This window comes from Lethenteron reissneri, chromosome 57 (genome assembly GCF_015708825.2).
Source record: "Lethenteron reissneri isolate LAM-NWPU_2019-01 chromosome 57, ASM1570882v1, whole genome shotgun sequence".
NCBI lineage: Eukaryota > Metazoa > Chordata > Hyperoartia > Petromyzontiformes > Petromyzontidae > Lethenteron > Lethenteron reissneri.
The window spans coordinates 3,887,952-3,903,543 of NC_083835.1; the positions used below are offsets into that span (position 1 = coordinate 3,887,952).

General features: G+C 46.4%; 1 protein-coding gene across 1 annotated transcript in view; it reads right to left on the reverse strand.

The window, feature by feature from the left end:
- The window catches only part of LOC133357271 (E3 ubiquitin-protein ligase RNF13-like), a 105,819-nt gene extending 90,603 nt beyond the window's left edge, over positions 1–15,216 (reverse strand). The window contains 1 exon segment of the mRNA XM_061575135.1: positions 14,933–15,216. The gene's annotated coding sequence lies outside the window, so the exon portion shown is untranslated.
- Between the last annotated feature and the right edge of the window lie 376 nt (positions 15,217–15,592).

Here is a 15,592-nt window from a genome sequence, read left to right on the forward strand (position 1 = left end):
TACAGAGATCCGGTCCGCGGTGTACGAAAACGCACGGAGTTCGCATATGCACTGTACGGTATCTTCGTACTGAGATGTGCGTTCGCCCATTTAAAATGCACGAGGAATAAGCTGTGTTTGTGTATTGCACTGGCACATATAATGTGCATAGAAACACGCAAATCAATTCTACATGTGTTGTACGGAATGAATGAGTGTGCACTTGAGAGAACACTTCAAATCGAATTCTAGATTTGAAGTTTTCGTGACTGCAAGGGTCTATACCCTTTGTTTTTTTTTCTGTAAAGTCACATAGGTAAAAAAATAAAAATAAATTAAATCACGACGTTTCGGAGGCAACACAAGCTTTCGTCTTCAGTGCACCTGAAGACAGAAGCTTGTGTTGCCTCCGAAACGTCGTGATTTCATTTATTTCTATTTTATTTTTTACTTACGTGACTTTACTTCAAATCTAACCTATAAATGCTCTGACGGTGCATTGAGCTTGTACTGTTCGCCCATTGTCGTTGTTCTCTGGTCTGACACTGGTGGTGAGACACTGGAGGTGAGACACTGGGTAGTGAGACACTGGGTGGTGAGACACTGGGTGGTGAGACACTGGTGGTGAAACACTGGGTAGTGAGACACTGGGTAGTGAGACACTGGGTAGTGAGACACTGGGTAGTGAGACACTGGGTGGTGAGACACTGGTGGTGAGACACTGGTGGTGAGACACTGGGTGGTGAGACACTGGGTGGTGAGACACTGGTAGTGAGACACTGGGTAGTGAGACACTGGTAGTGAGACACTGGGTAGTGAGACACTGGGTAGTGAGACACTGGGTAGTGAGACACTGGTGGTGAGACACTGGTGGTGAGGCACTGGGTAGTGAGACACTGGGTGGTGAGACACTGGGTAGTGAGACATTGGTGGTGAAACACTGGGTAGTGAGACACTGGTAGTGAGACACTGGGTAGTGAGACAATGGGTAGTGAGACACTGGTAGTGAGACACTGGGTAGTGAGACACTGGGTAGTGAGACACTGGGTGGTGAGACACTGGTGGTGAGACACTGGGTAGTGAGACACTGGGTAGTGAGACACTGGGTGGTGAGACACTGGTGGTGAGACACTGGGTAGTGAGACACTGGGTAGTGAGACACTGGGTAGTGAGACACTGGTGGTGAGACACTGGTGGTGAGACACTGGGTAGTGAGACACTAGGTAGTGAGACACTGGTAGTGAGACACTGGGTGGTGAGACACTGGTGGTGAGACACTGGGTAGTGAGACACTGGTGGTGAGACACTGGGTAGTGAGACACTGGTAGTGAGACACTGGGTAGTGAGACACTGGGTAGTGAGATACTGGTAGTGAGACACTGGGTAGTGAGACACTGGGTGGTGAGACACTGGTGGTGAGACACTGGGTAGTGAGATACTGGGTAGTGAGACACTGGGTAGTGAGACACTGGTAGTGAGACACTGGGTAGTGAGATACTGGGTAGTGAGACACTGCTAATGAGACACTGGGTAGTGAGACACTGGTAGTGAGACACTGGGTAGTGAGATACTGGGTAGTGAGACACTGGGTGGTGAGACACTAGGTAGTGAGACATTGGTGGTGAAACACTGGGTAGTGAGACACTGGGTAGTGAGACACTGGGTAGTGAGACACTGGTAGTGAGACACTGGGTAGTGAGACACTGGGTGGTGAGACACTGGGTAGTGAGATACTGGGTAGTGAGACACTGCTAATGAGACACTGGTAGTGAGACACTGGGTAGTGAGACACTGGGTAGTGAGACACTGGTGGTGAGACACTGGTGGTGAGACACTGGGTAGTGAGACACTGGTGGTGAGACACTGGTGGTGAGACACTGGGTAGTGAGATACTGGGTAGTGAGACACTGCTAATGAGACACTGGTAGTGAGACACTGGGTAGTGAGATACTGGGTAGTGAGACACTGCTAATGAGACACTGGTAGTGAGACACTGGTAGTGAGATACTGGGTAGTGAGACACTGGTGGTGAGACACTGGTGGTGAGACGAGGCCCTATAGAAGGCTGCCGTCTCTGGTGTAGGCCAATCAGTCTTAAAGACGACGCGTCATACATTATCAGAGCCACGTGATTGTTTGCATGTTCACCACAAAGTACTGTGTGTGGTTAGTGCAGACTTGATCCCTTGAAAATGTTTCTATTTTGTGTTCGAACATCTTTATACCTCCTGTTTTATTGCCAGAATGGGTAAACACCTATTATATTTTATCAGAACCTTTTCTTGTCTTCTAGCGATCATTTCAAGACCAATATTTAGAGACCAGTCGGTCATTACGTGCTTACAAGGAAGTGTATGATAATAATAATAATAAATCATGAGCCATGATCTACCCGCTGCTGGATTAAGGCCTCGCAACGCCGCCAGCCACCTCTCTCAGTCTCGTGATGGGACAATCTGTCAAGCACCTACAATCCATCGAGCGCCTAAATCAAGCGCCTACAATCCATTGAGCCCCGACAATCCAGAGCGCATACAATCCATCAAGCGCCTACAATCCATCAAACGCCTACAATACATCAAGTGCCTACAATCCATCAAGCGCCTACAATCCATCAAACACCTACAATCCATCAAACACCTACAATCCATCAAACACCTACAATCCATTTGGGCGCCTGCAATCCATCAAGCGCCTAAATCAAGCGCCTACAATCTATCAAGCGCCTACAGCGATTGCCTACAATCCATCAAATTTCTACATCGAGCCCCTACAATCCATCGAGCGCAAGGGAAGTCATGTCTGGTGTGCTCGCTCCTTTCGCAGCCTCTCCATCACTCGTCTCAACCCCGGCCATCGCCCCCTTTGGCGACTTGTCCTGTCGAAGCCCTTTTATGAGCAGTCACAATGTCTCAAACTGGTGTCTGTTCACTAATCCACGCAACCTCTTTCTGTCTAAACTAAACTATTTTATTTTATTCTACAAGGTTAGGGCCACTGAACTATGTAGCTCTTTTTCAGAAGCGGCCTGGCTAAAAATGATAGCTCAACGAAGTGGCTTATCGCGTGGACATTTATAGCAGATAAACACTCTAAACGCACGTTGATTCTAAATGTGGTGGGGAAAACCAGAGGGGCCGGAGAAAAATCCACGCGACCACGAGGAGAGACACGAACTCCAAATAAACAGCAGGCGTCAGGGTTGGATTCGAACCCGCGACCTCCTGCATACCAGGAGAGGTAGTTAACATCTCGCCACCGTGGCACCCCAAGAGTGACACCACGAACTTGTCTCTCACCTACTTTGAACACTTTTAACACATTCCTCCTGCGGAGGGAGCTGGTAGGAACGTTGGGTTGCTCGGTCAATGGCCAGGGTCAACGGCGGCGTGGTGTATTCCACAAATATGGCCGACTGTGAGGGCGGGCACAAGCCGGCATGAGTAGGTTAAATGTTGAGTTTTATAAGGGCACCACAGGGTGACCAGCCCCTCCCCACCCAGCCCCACCCCTCCCACCCCCTACCCAGCCCCTCCCCACTCCCCCCACCCAGCCCCTCCCCACCCAGCCCCTCCCCACTCTCCCCTCCCCACCTCGCCCCACTCTCCCCACCCAGCCCCACCCAGCCCCTCCCTCCCCACCCAGCCCCTCCCTGCACGACGGACACAACAATCCCCTGTGGGCTGGTGTAACCAGGAGCTTCCTACCAGTATTAATTTAGTAACATTTAAAAATACTTATGAATACATTTCGTAAAAAAAAATTGTTCACAAGTAACTACAGCTGGCAAAATGAGATCATTAATCTCGAATGACACATTGGGGCTAATCAAAGGACAACTGCATACTTCGTGAGTGCACCGGTGAGTGAAGGTAGGACGCAGTCGCGAGACCGGGTGATGGGCGACGGGCGAGACTGGTGACAGAATGTCAGCCCAAGGTGGTAAGGCATTCAAGAGTGATGGAGCGATGAGATCGGTTTATGTGCAGGAGTGAAAGGGATTGCAGCAGCACTGGACTGTGAGGGATGGACAGGAGTGTGGCGAGGCCATCATCTAGCAGTGGATAGACAACGGCTGATAATTGATTAATAAAAACATTACAGGAAATTCCATGATTATATCAATACCTGTTTAATAACACACCAGTAAAATAAAAAAACTATAGGGTTTGGTCAAAACAGCGGTATACTGCATTGAGCATTTGATGCCGTGCTGCACATGACATTGGAGAACATGGATTTCAAATTGCTCAATCAACCAAGGGGCATGTGCAGTCAATATGACGTACGATTACAATGATGGAGCGCCCATAAGAAGTGCAAACTATTTAACCTGCAGAGGGTTATGCGGTATATTCCCTCGTTATTCACAAACTTGCTATCCACGATTTTGGCTATCCGCGAATCGCATCTGGAATTCGACACAACCGCAGAGAAAGAAAGAAATAAAGTTATTACAGGTAGGAACCTCATGGTTACACCAGCCCACAGGGGATTATTGTGTCCGTCGTGCAGGGAGGGGCTGGGTGAGGAGGGTGGGGCTGGGTGGAGGGTGGGAGGGGTAGGGCTGGGTGGGGGGTGGGAGGGGTGGGGCTGGGTGGGGAGGGGCTGGTCACCCCGTGGTGCGCTTATAAAACTCAACGTTTCACCTACTCACGCCGGCTTGTGCCCGCCCTCACAGTCGGGCATATTTGCGGAATACACCACGCCGCCGTTGACCCTGCAGGCCATTGACCGAGCAACCCACCAACGTTCCTACCAGCTCCCTCCGCAGGAATGTGTTAGATACAGTGATGAGAGGGAAAGTGATGATATAAAGTGATGAAATAAAGTGATGCGTTATTATGATAACGTTCACGGATTTAATAGCTTATTTACATATTTCTTTCTGGCAATTAATTTAAAAAAATAGATTTCCGTCGGCCAATATCATTGTCCGCAAAATGTTCTATTCAGGAGCATCTCCGCAACGTGTCCCTCTACGCGAACAAACGAGGCAACGCTGCACTGTCAGCCAGAGGTCGCAAACGGGTTTTGATTCCTTACCCGTACCCGGCCGCACCAGGGTCACAAACGGGTACCCGTACCCTACCCGTACCCGGCCGGGTACGAGTAGGGTACGGGTATCGGGTACCTGATTGCGACCTCTGGGATGAAGCCATGTTGTAGGCACGGGTGGGTTGATTCTAGGAACTTGAATTGTGAGAAGAGACAAGACGTTGGGAAATGAGTGGCAAACAGTGACTCACCAGTGACTCACGGTCTACCCGTACCCGGCCGCACCAGGGTCGCAAACGGCTACCCGTACCCGGCTGGATACGGGTAGCCGGGTATCGGGTAGGGAACGGGTATCGGGTACCCGGTTGCGACCTCTGCTGCCAGCTGAACTCGGCTTAACGTTGTGCGACCGCGCACACGCGCGTCACTCAAAGCGGTCCGACAACCGCAAACAAAATGAACTGCACTCATCATCGGAAAGTCCAATTACACGGGGAGAAGAAGAAGAAAAAGACAATTACGAGGGCGGCTGAGCCGACACCGCTGAGATTCTGTGTTTCAATCCAAGGCAATCCAACGCCCCGTGACTTAAACTAAGATCCTGCAGTGTGAACGAGTTGATGGCCTCAGCATGGACAACAACGACCGCACACGCACACACACACACAAAAACCACACACACCATTAGATTTCATTTGGTTGCGCGCTTAGCACGGCTAATTTTGTAATGCTGGTGCGTTGAACTTCTTTCGCAGCGTACGTAGTCAACCGTGCCTAAATAATTTTATTCCGATTGCACAATCGCAATAAAACAAATTGGGGACAAATTCCACCCCGCTAACCTTCCCAACATTTATTTTCAAGACAATATAGATATTGCAGAGAGTGCTTAGTAATTTTAATATCCACATTATCAAACCTTCGCAAGACTGCACGTTGGGGTTGTGAGAATTAAAATATGATCTCGGTCCCACTGTGGTGGTGGCGGTGTAATTAAGGTTATGAATGCCTTCCATTGACATACAGACGCGTGCCGGTTTTGCCAGAGCACACACACGGAATCGATAACTGCGGAAACCCATCTGTTTTACATGCCGTCGTTACGGTACGTAATTTGGCAGCGTGCAGGGTTTTTGCGTTATTGTACACGCGCCGTACTGTACCGCGTAAGGTATATATGTGTTTACAGACGATGATGCAGAAAACATCGTGCAAAAAACGCTCGCCAGATCTCTCGCCAGATCTCTGAAGCCAAGTTGGGTTGAGCCTGGATAGTGCTTGGACGTGCAACCACCATGCAGACGATGTTATAGTCTGCGGAGATATGCGGGGGGCAGCAGAGAGACAGTGCAGCAAAATCCACTGATGTACTACTGTGATGTCCTTCTATACTCCCATGGCAACGGCTGCCCACCTTCACCCAGCCCGCACTGACGAGCGTAGTGAAATATGGACGAATATTTTAAGATTCTCTTGCTGTTGGTATTCAAGGCCTTGAATCAGTGGTTCTTAACTTGGGGTGCACGCACCCCTTGTCGGTACGAGATGCCCTTTCTGAGAACCAAAGGGGTGCAGAGGCTGCAGTAAAGGTTTAAGAACCACTGCCTTAAATGGGCTTGCTCCTCTGCTACGTTCATGACCTCCTTCAGCCATATAATCCATCAAGATCATCAAGATCCTCAGATCGCGCATTGCTCACTGTCAGGGTGGTGACGGCGCCTTCGCAATTGCCGCCCCTAAACTCTGGAACTGCTTGCCCCCCCTTTTGCGGCCAGGGCACTTCCGAGACAAAAATCTTCAAATCTCGACACAAAAAGATATCCGTTTAAAATGGATTTCTCTCCCGAGTTGTGTTCAAATACCTTTCTAGCTTCGTCTTCCTTTGGTTGCTGTAAACAATGTTCCACCTTTATATGCATAGTGCTCTAAGAACGATTGCTTAAGGGTGCGTTATACATTAACTATTATTATTCAGATTCGCCAGACTTTTGGGGCAAGTCCTATTAGCGAGCACCTCATGAAGGCCGGTACGGCACACGATGGGGTGGGTGACCAGCACCACCCCCGGCTACCTTGGTCTCGCTAGTGGATACATGTACAGATGTGTATACACTAGCAAGACAACTATGGATGTTGTGCACATCGCACCATGGAACTCATTTCAGGCCGAGTCGACCGAGTAACCTCCATTGACCCGTACGGTGATGGGAGGCCCTCATCCAGCAGTGGATTGACAAAAGGCTGCACCTCTTCTTGGTTCTTTCGATAAAGTCACGTAGAAGGGAAATAATAAAATAATAAAAATAAAACATAATAAAATAATTCTCACGACGTTTCGGCCACAACGCAAGCAGCGAATTATTTTATTATGTTTTATTTTTATTATTTTATTATTTCCCTTCTACGTGACTTTACCGAAAGAACCAAGAAGATGAATCCCTGCAGTCACGAAAGCTTGAAATCGAAATTTAAGGCTGCACCTGTACGCAAATATATGCAGTACATATCAGCACTTGTATACATTTTTCTACAACAATTGTGAGTCGTGAAAGCAAGCAAACAAAAACAAACGCTGAAAAAATAAGAATGTTTTACGCTTTATGGCAATAAAGCAGGAGTTGTGTTAAGATGTTCAAACACCAAATATAAAAGTTTTGCAAGGAATCAAGCTGCATTAAACACACACAGTGCTTGTGGTGAACATGCGAATAAACACGTGGCTCTGATAACAAAGGGCATTGTCTTTGAAACAGAGGCAGCAGCCTTCTAGTGGGCCGCGTCTCACCAGTGTCAGACCAGAGAACGCCAAAAGGCAAACAGTGCAAAGCAGAGGTCGCAACCGGGTACCCGATACCCGTACCCTACCCGATACCCGGCTACCCGTACCCGGCCGGGTATCGGGTACGGGTAGCCGTTTGCGATCCTGGTGCGGCCGGGTACGGGTAAGGAATCAAAACCCGTTTGCGACCTCTGGTGCAAAGACAATTGGTTTTTGACCCTTTTATCTGTTTAAAACTTGTTGCCAAAAAAAACAATTATTATATTTTGCTACTGGCAAAGGAGGTTCCAATGGTGTAAATGCTTAACCCGAGCTCTCATACTCTGATGGTGCATTGTCTTTGAGTTGTGCGCCTTTTGGCGTCATCTGGTCCAACACCATGTGAGACTAGGCTCTAAGAAAAGCTGTCTCGGGTGTGGACCAATCAACTTCAAGGACAGTGCATACATTATCAGAGTTGTGTTTTTGTTTGCAGGTATTGTGGTCAATGCAAACATGACTCCTTGTAAAAAAGGTGCCAGTTTTGTTGCCAGATAAAAGGGTAAAAAAACAATTATCATATTTTGCTACTGGAAAAAGAGGTTCCAATGGAGTGCAAAGACAATACACTCTCAGAGTATTCATAGCTTGGGGATGAGCAGCTGCAAGATGGGACCTTTCACCAATATCAAAGTATGAAAAAACAAGAATAGGTTTTACTCTATCTGGAAATAAAACGTGTTAAAATGTTCACACACCAAAACACACGCTGCTTGAGAATGAATCCCTTCTATCAAGAGACCACAATATATATACTCTTTGCGTCTTTGACAGTTTCACCTGAAGACGGAAGCTTGTGTTGCCTCCGAAACGTCGTGATTTTATTGTTTTTATATTTTTTATTAATTTTTATTTCATTTTTTACCTACGTGACTTTACCGAAATAACTAAGAGTATGAATCCTTGCAGTCACGAAAGCTTCAAATCTAGAATTTACCGAAAGACTCAAATAGTATGAATTCCTGCAGTCACGAAAGTTTTAAGTCAAGATTTAGACCACAATATGTCAATGACTGACTCTAGACACTTACAACCCACACGGATGCTTCAACGGGGCACGCCAACTATCTCCTCTCGCCTAACACTACGCAGTGACCCCCCCCCCTCCCCGACCACCCCGCTTGCTTAGTCTGTCAATCACCCAGAGAGTCGCACAAGTCGTATTTCTCATATTCTTAGGTTTTTTCGGTAAAGTCACGTAGATAAAAAATTAATAAAAGTAAAATAAAATAAAATAATAAAAAAATCACGACGTTTCGGAGGCAACACAAGCTTCCGTCTTCAGGTGGAACCGTATTTCTCCTCCGGAGCCACGCGACGATAAATTAAAAGCACACCCAACATTTCTCCTGACGGATGTAACTTAAGAACCTGGCTTTAGCACTGGAGGCCGCCAGACTACAGCCTCAGTTACTTGACATGGATTTTACAAATAACTCCCACACTGCCCAGTCACCTCTCAACAAAAAAGAACTCGCCGCAACCGATAAGCACGGTAGACGACCTGCGGTGCGCTCTTAAGAAGAGGTTCAACATACGTACGTACAATAACAGTGGCCTGAAAGGAAACATTTCTTATAAGGGGGTTACATATTTTGGACAATGGCTTTCTTCATAGCACGCATTTTTGAAGAGCGTTCAGCACCGATACAGATCACGTATAATGCCTCTTTGAAATTCCACACAGACAATAATAGGTAAATAAGGATTAACTGCAATCCCTGTTGTTAATTCCGTTCTTGTCAACAATGTATGTTCATGCGGAGATTTCACCATGAGACTAAAGATCCGGTGAGCCGTTTGTGCATCACATTATAGCGGTGACAAACATACAATGCGTGCGTGTGTACCCTTTGTTTTTTTCGGTAAAGTCACGTAGGTAAAAAATTTAATTAAATTCAATCACGACGTTTCGGGCGCAACACAAGCGTGGGGACAACTTAGCGAAAGCACACCGCTGAAAAAAAAGTGTGTGCGTGTCAAAGCTGGCAAACAAGCCAGCAAACGGCTTCGGGGGAATGATCAAAGTGCGTAGTGGTGTTACCACGTGGTGCAATCTTGAGATTCGGTGACCGCAATCACACTTTGGGGCCTATCATTGACTGTCCATTTGTGTAGGAGCTTGCCGCATTCACGCTCAACTGCAACGGTATTTTAAAAAAATTAACCCGTAAAAACAAAGTTTTTCACTATAAATCCTTTATATGCGTGGAGGCTAGAGTCCTCTCGTCCTCTGGCTTGAGATGGCTGCCACCTATGGGTCAGATGATTGCCTGCCACCATTAAGCAATTGGTAATTAAATATAATTATTTTTTTCCTAAAAAGTGTAAAATTTTGGGAAAAAATTTTCACGAAAATAAATTGTCTCGCACAACGAGTCTGTGTGCAAAATGTCAGCTCGATTGGATCACGGGAAGTGGGTTAAAACACGACCGAAAGATGTGCACGGTCGTAAGCACGCAAGCAAGCAAGCAAGTGAACTTAATATAAAGGATTTAAAAATACATTTCCATGAATAAAGTCTACGTAGAGATCACCTGGAATGAGACAAATCTCAGTGGCCCTTAAGCCGATACAAAAGAGTCCTCAGACGGATGACCACCATGGCATAAAACAGGTCTTGTAGGCTGCTGTGGGGCTTACGTTGTAAGCAGAAACAACAATCCAGCAATATCCACCGTCGTAATGCACTTCAATGCTTCTGTGTATACCGAAGCCACCTTCACCAAACCCGCGCTGAGCAGCTTGGGAAGCATAGTCAAATAACCCCCATCACCTGCACAGTGTAAAGAGGCCCTCATCCAGCAGCGATTTGACCAAAGGGCTCGACACGCGTGTGTACAATGAATATTTGAGAAGAAAAACAACCATGAAGGAAGTAGAGTGAAAGTGAGTGTTGGCCACCGGTGTGAATGGACAATGAAGACGACCGCTTGTGTTGCGATCGAAACGTCGTAGTTTTTTGTTCTTTTTTCTTTGAACCTATCAACGTGAGTTTAACACGTAGGCTTTCGCGACCAATATTATTCATAATCAACGTTTTTGGGTTTAGATCGCGTTATTTTTAAATGTGTCGTAACGCTCCACCACCCGACACGGCCAATCAATTCTGGCGAATTGCCCGATGATGCTGGATGCAATTACCAGCGAAACGTCATACTCAAATTGTAAATGTTGTAGTTTCACGCTTCAACACACCGGTGGGCTAAAGCAGTGAACTATTTTGTCTTTTGTCAACGTGACACTTTTTTACTGATTGGCCGTGTCGGGTGGTGGAGGGTTACGACACATTTATAAATAACGCGATCTAAACCCAAAAACGTTGACTATCAACGTGACTTTACCGAAAGACCCAAGAATACAACACAAAGGATGAAAAAATAATAGGTTGTACCCTTTCTGGAAATAAAACAGGTTGTTAAGATGTTCAAATATCATAGAGAAACCTTTTGCAAGGAATCAATTCTGCATTAACCACATGCAGTGCTTGTGGTGAACATATAAACAAACACGTGGCTCTGATAATGTGACGCAATGTCTTGGAAACTGATTGACCTACATCAGACAGCCTTCTTTAAGGGCCCAGTCTCACCAGTGTCAGACCAAAGAACGCAAAAAGGCGATCAGCACAAAGACAATGCCACTCTCAGAGCATTTATAGCTCGAGGTGAGCAGCTACAAAATTGGACCGTTTTGGCAGTATCAAAGTATGAAAAAATAAGAAATGTTTTTACTCTTTCTGTCAATAGAACAGGAGTACAGAAGACACGCGGCCACGCGGGCATTTCCCGCACATTCACGAGATGCAAATGGTGCCACACAGAATTAGGGTAAATGAAAATTCATCATCGCCACGGTCAAAGTTATTTATCTTGACGGTATATCCGGCAATCTAGTCATTGCGCGGGCAAAACATCAAACAGGAATTTGAGTCGATGCACAGGACAATTAAACGAGGAAGAACAATCATGAATATGCATGGTTTATGTTAATATTTTCCAACATGGATTCGTCTTTGTAATAGCAGTACGCAAGCAAACAGAAACCCATGTGTAGCCTGTTTGCTAATTGTCCTTTGTGGCTCTCTGTTGCGTCCAAGTTTTTAGGAACACTTTTGATCAAATCGGCCAGTTTATCAAAGAGAATATCACAAATAGCAAAGCAATTTGATACTTAAATTTAGTGTCCCATAACTGGCATCATAATGATAACGGTAATTCATAGATGAAAGAGGGATAGAGTCCGATTGCTAGCCGACAAACCCTACATTACTGTATGACGTACTGGGAAAACACCGTAAAATAGGAAGTTTGCATGTAAACAGTTCTGCTTTGACAGTGACAGTTTCCAATCAGCTGACACCGAGTATCAACAACCCCTTAAGAAGTGAAAATCAACAAAGTAAGTCAGCCTATATTGCCCAAATCACCTGGAATGGTACCGATCTCATCAAATCTTGGAAGCTAAACAGCAGTGAGAGCCTGGAAAGTGGGTGGGGGTGACCACCTTGCACAACCGGCCATCTGCAAAAAAAATAGCTTCATAGCTCATCGGATTCCTACAGTGTCAATAAATATTCTGATAGGCTGCCAGAGGAATACATTGTGGACATGAAGGCAGTGCAGCAAAACCGCTGTTGTTGTACTCCACTCCGACATGAATGCCCCCCATCATTCCCAACCCGCACCGAACTACGTGGTGAAGTACAGTTTGGATTTTTCAAAAGGGGCTGTATGCGACTTACGCATTAAACCACGCGGAGGTAAAACCGCGGTGACGTCCCCAGAGCTCCACAACAAAAGCGCCAGGTCAAAACTTTTGGGACGTTTTTAATCAATAAGATGCGCACAGGATCATCATCCTTCAAGATAAGAGACGTAGTTGAATACCATGTCACACGGCAGCCCGCACGTCCTTGGGACGTGACCGTCTGTCCAGTCAACCAGCCAGCCAGCCAAACTTTTGTCTAATATAGCATTGTAATGTATATAGTATAGATTATTTAGATTATTTTGCTGCTGTTAATTTCCACACGATACGCCGCTTAGTTGAGCTGTCAATTTGTGGCCAGGTCGCTTCTGAAAAATAAGCTAATGACTCGGTGGGTTTAATCTAGAAAGATAAAAAAAAGTTATGTTTATTTGTTTATATTTTTAAGAGTGAATTGTTTACCTTTCCTATACTTTTCACTCCCATCGTATTTTTGTATTGTTTGTTGTTGTTGTTGTTAATATTCTGACCCGCCCTGGCTGGACATCTATGGAAAAAGACCTTTACAGCTCATAGGATTCCTCCTCCAGTATAAAGATTTCTTACTATTCATAATAAAAGTTTTTGGGTTAGATGGTCAAAGTATAAATGTGTCGTAACCCTCCACAACCCGACACAGCCAGTAAGGTTTGTCACGTATTCAACGCGCCAATTAGTTACTACTTGAGCCCACCGGTGTGTTGGAGAGTAAATCCATAACATTTACAAAACGAGTTACTACTTCAGCTGTAGTAACTAATTGGTGCATTGTTTACGTGACAAACCTTACTGGCTGTATTGGGTTGTGGAGGGTTACGACACATTTATACTTACGCGATCTAACCCAAAAACCTTTATTATGAATAATATTGGTCGCGAAACCTTACGTATTAAACTGATTTCTGAGTACGATAGCGGATCCCGCGCATTTGCGTGGGATACACGGCCGGAGATGGGTGCGTGAGGAAGCCAGTCAGCCAGGAAGCCAGCCAGGAAACCAGCCAGGAAACCAGCCAGGAAGCCAGCCAGGAAACCAGCCAGGAAGCCAGCCAGGAAACCAGCCAGGAAGCCAGCCAGGAAGCCAGCCAGTAAGTCAGCCAGGAAGCCAGCCAGGAAGCCAGCCAGGAAGCCAGCCAGTAAGTCAGCCAGTAAGTCAGCCAGTAAGTCAGCCAGGAAGCCAGCCAGGAAACCAGCCAGCCAGAAAGGAAGCCAACCAGCCAGGAATTCAGCCAGCCAGCCAGGAAGCCAGCCAGCAAAACATGTTTCTGAATACCGCATAGTGTAGTATAGTACAGGATATAATCACAAGCACAACAACACCGAACGGGACATAAACAAACAGCGCTAACGAAGTTATAATACGTAAGAGGTAGCAGGTTTTTTGTATTGAATTGAGCAACGCTATATATATATTTTTTTATAAGAACTGAGGGAAAGTGAGACGATTGGAAGGAATTCCAAAGTCAAGCGGCGGAATGTATAAAGAGCCTTGAGATCCACATTCTGAGAATGACACACACAGACACAAAAGCCACCATTCGCCACAATGCGAGTGTCACGTTCCCTGAGCACTTGTGCCAGCCAAGGTACACCTTGAGGCCATCGCGTTAAGTGTCAAAGCAGGACCCGCTGACAAAGGCAGGCAAACACAGGTGTTATAGGTTATAACTGACTGCGTGGATTGGCAAGATATATGTATGAACTTCTTTCGCACCGTACGTAGCCAACCGTGCTATAATCAAGGTTGCTTGACGGGAGGGGGTCAACAAACTAAACACATTCTTGGTTCTTTCGGTAAAGTCACGTAGATAGAAATTTAAATAAATAAAAAAGTGAAATGTTATTAAAATGTTATTTTATTATTTTATACAAAATAATAAAATTCAATAAAAAAATGTACTTGCAATTTTATTTTATTCTTTTTTATTTTATTGTATTAATTAATTTTTTTATCTACGTGACTTCACCGAAAGAACCAAGTATGTTTCATTTAAATTTTTATTATTTTTCCCGTTTCTTTTCTATCCACGTGACTTTCCCGGAAAGAACCAAGGGACATGAATCCCTGCAGTCACGAAAGTTTTATGTCAAAAATTAGTTGTTCTATCTACGTGACTTTACCGAAAGAACCAAGAATGTATAACATGTATAACACAACAAAAGCAGTTAAAAAAAATACTTTTCAACCGAGATGACTTTAAAAGTGCGCGTTGGCCTTCCTAACACCGCGAGAGCGTTCCAGACGGCCGCGCAGAATCAGCACCGGGCCCACACAGCGGGAACCAGCACCACCATTCGCCAACGCCGCGTTCGTGCCAGGCTAGGTGCACTTCGAAAGATCGCTGACAGCAACACGACGGGTGTGTGTGTGTGTTGGTGAGACGCACAACAAAAAACTTGTGTCCCTCACGTCAAGATGAGATGACGGGGGAGCGAGACGAGTCCTGGGCAGTCGACGTTTGTCGCCTGTTATCCTTCGTAGCCGTGATGTTGGTCTGAGGACTGATGGGTCGGGTGGTTGGGGAGCCACCGCGATCAACGAAGGAGACAGGCGGTGGGGGAAGAAGAAGAAAGAATAAGAACGCAGAGACGACCGCCTCAGCACGGAGCTGTGTTTACAACAGAGACGGGGACATGGCGGACACGGACCGCCTACGTCGGCGGAAGTGGGCGTGGCTTCGGCGTTCGATTTGATTTCCTACAGCGCTTGGGGCGAGGGCTACCCGCGCCGCTCGACCAATGGGAAGCGAGCGACGCACTCCGCCGGCCGCCTGTGCGGTGTAGGGATTCTGAAGAGGCGGAGGTGGGCCACGGCTTCGGGGTTCGTCTCTCGGTAAAAGCCGGCAGGGGTTATTTGAAAATCGCGACGCTTGGCTTGCACCCGCCTCAGTACAGTAATTCTCACGAGGGACGTGGGCCACAGCTTCGGTCTCACAAAGCGGTGGCTTTGAAAATCGTGGCACGTGGCTTGCACCGCTCAATTCTTCTCACGAGGGACGTGGGCCATAGCTTCGGTCTCACAAAGCGGTGGCTTTGAAAATCGTGGC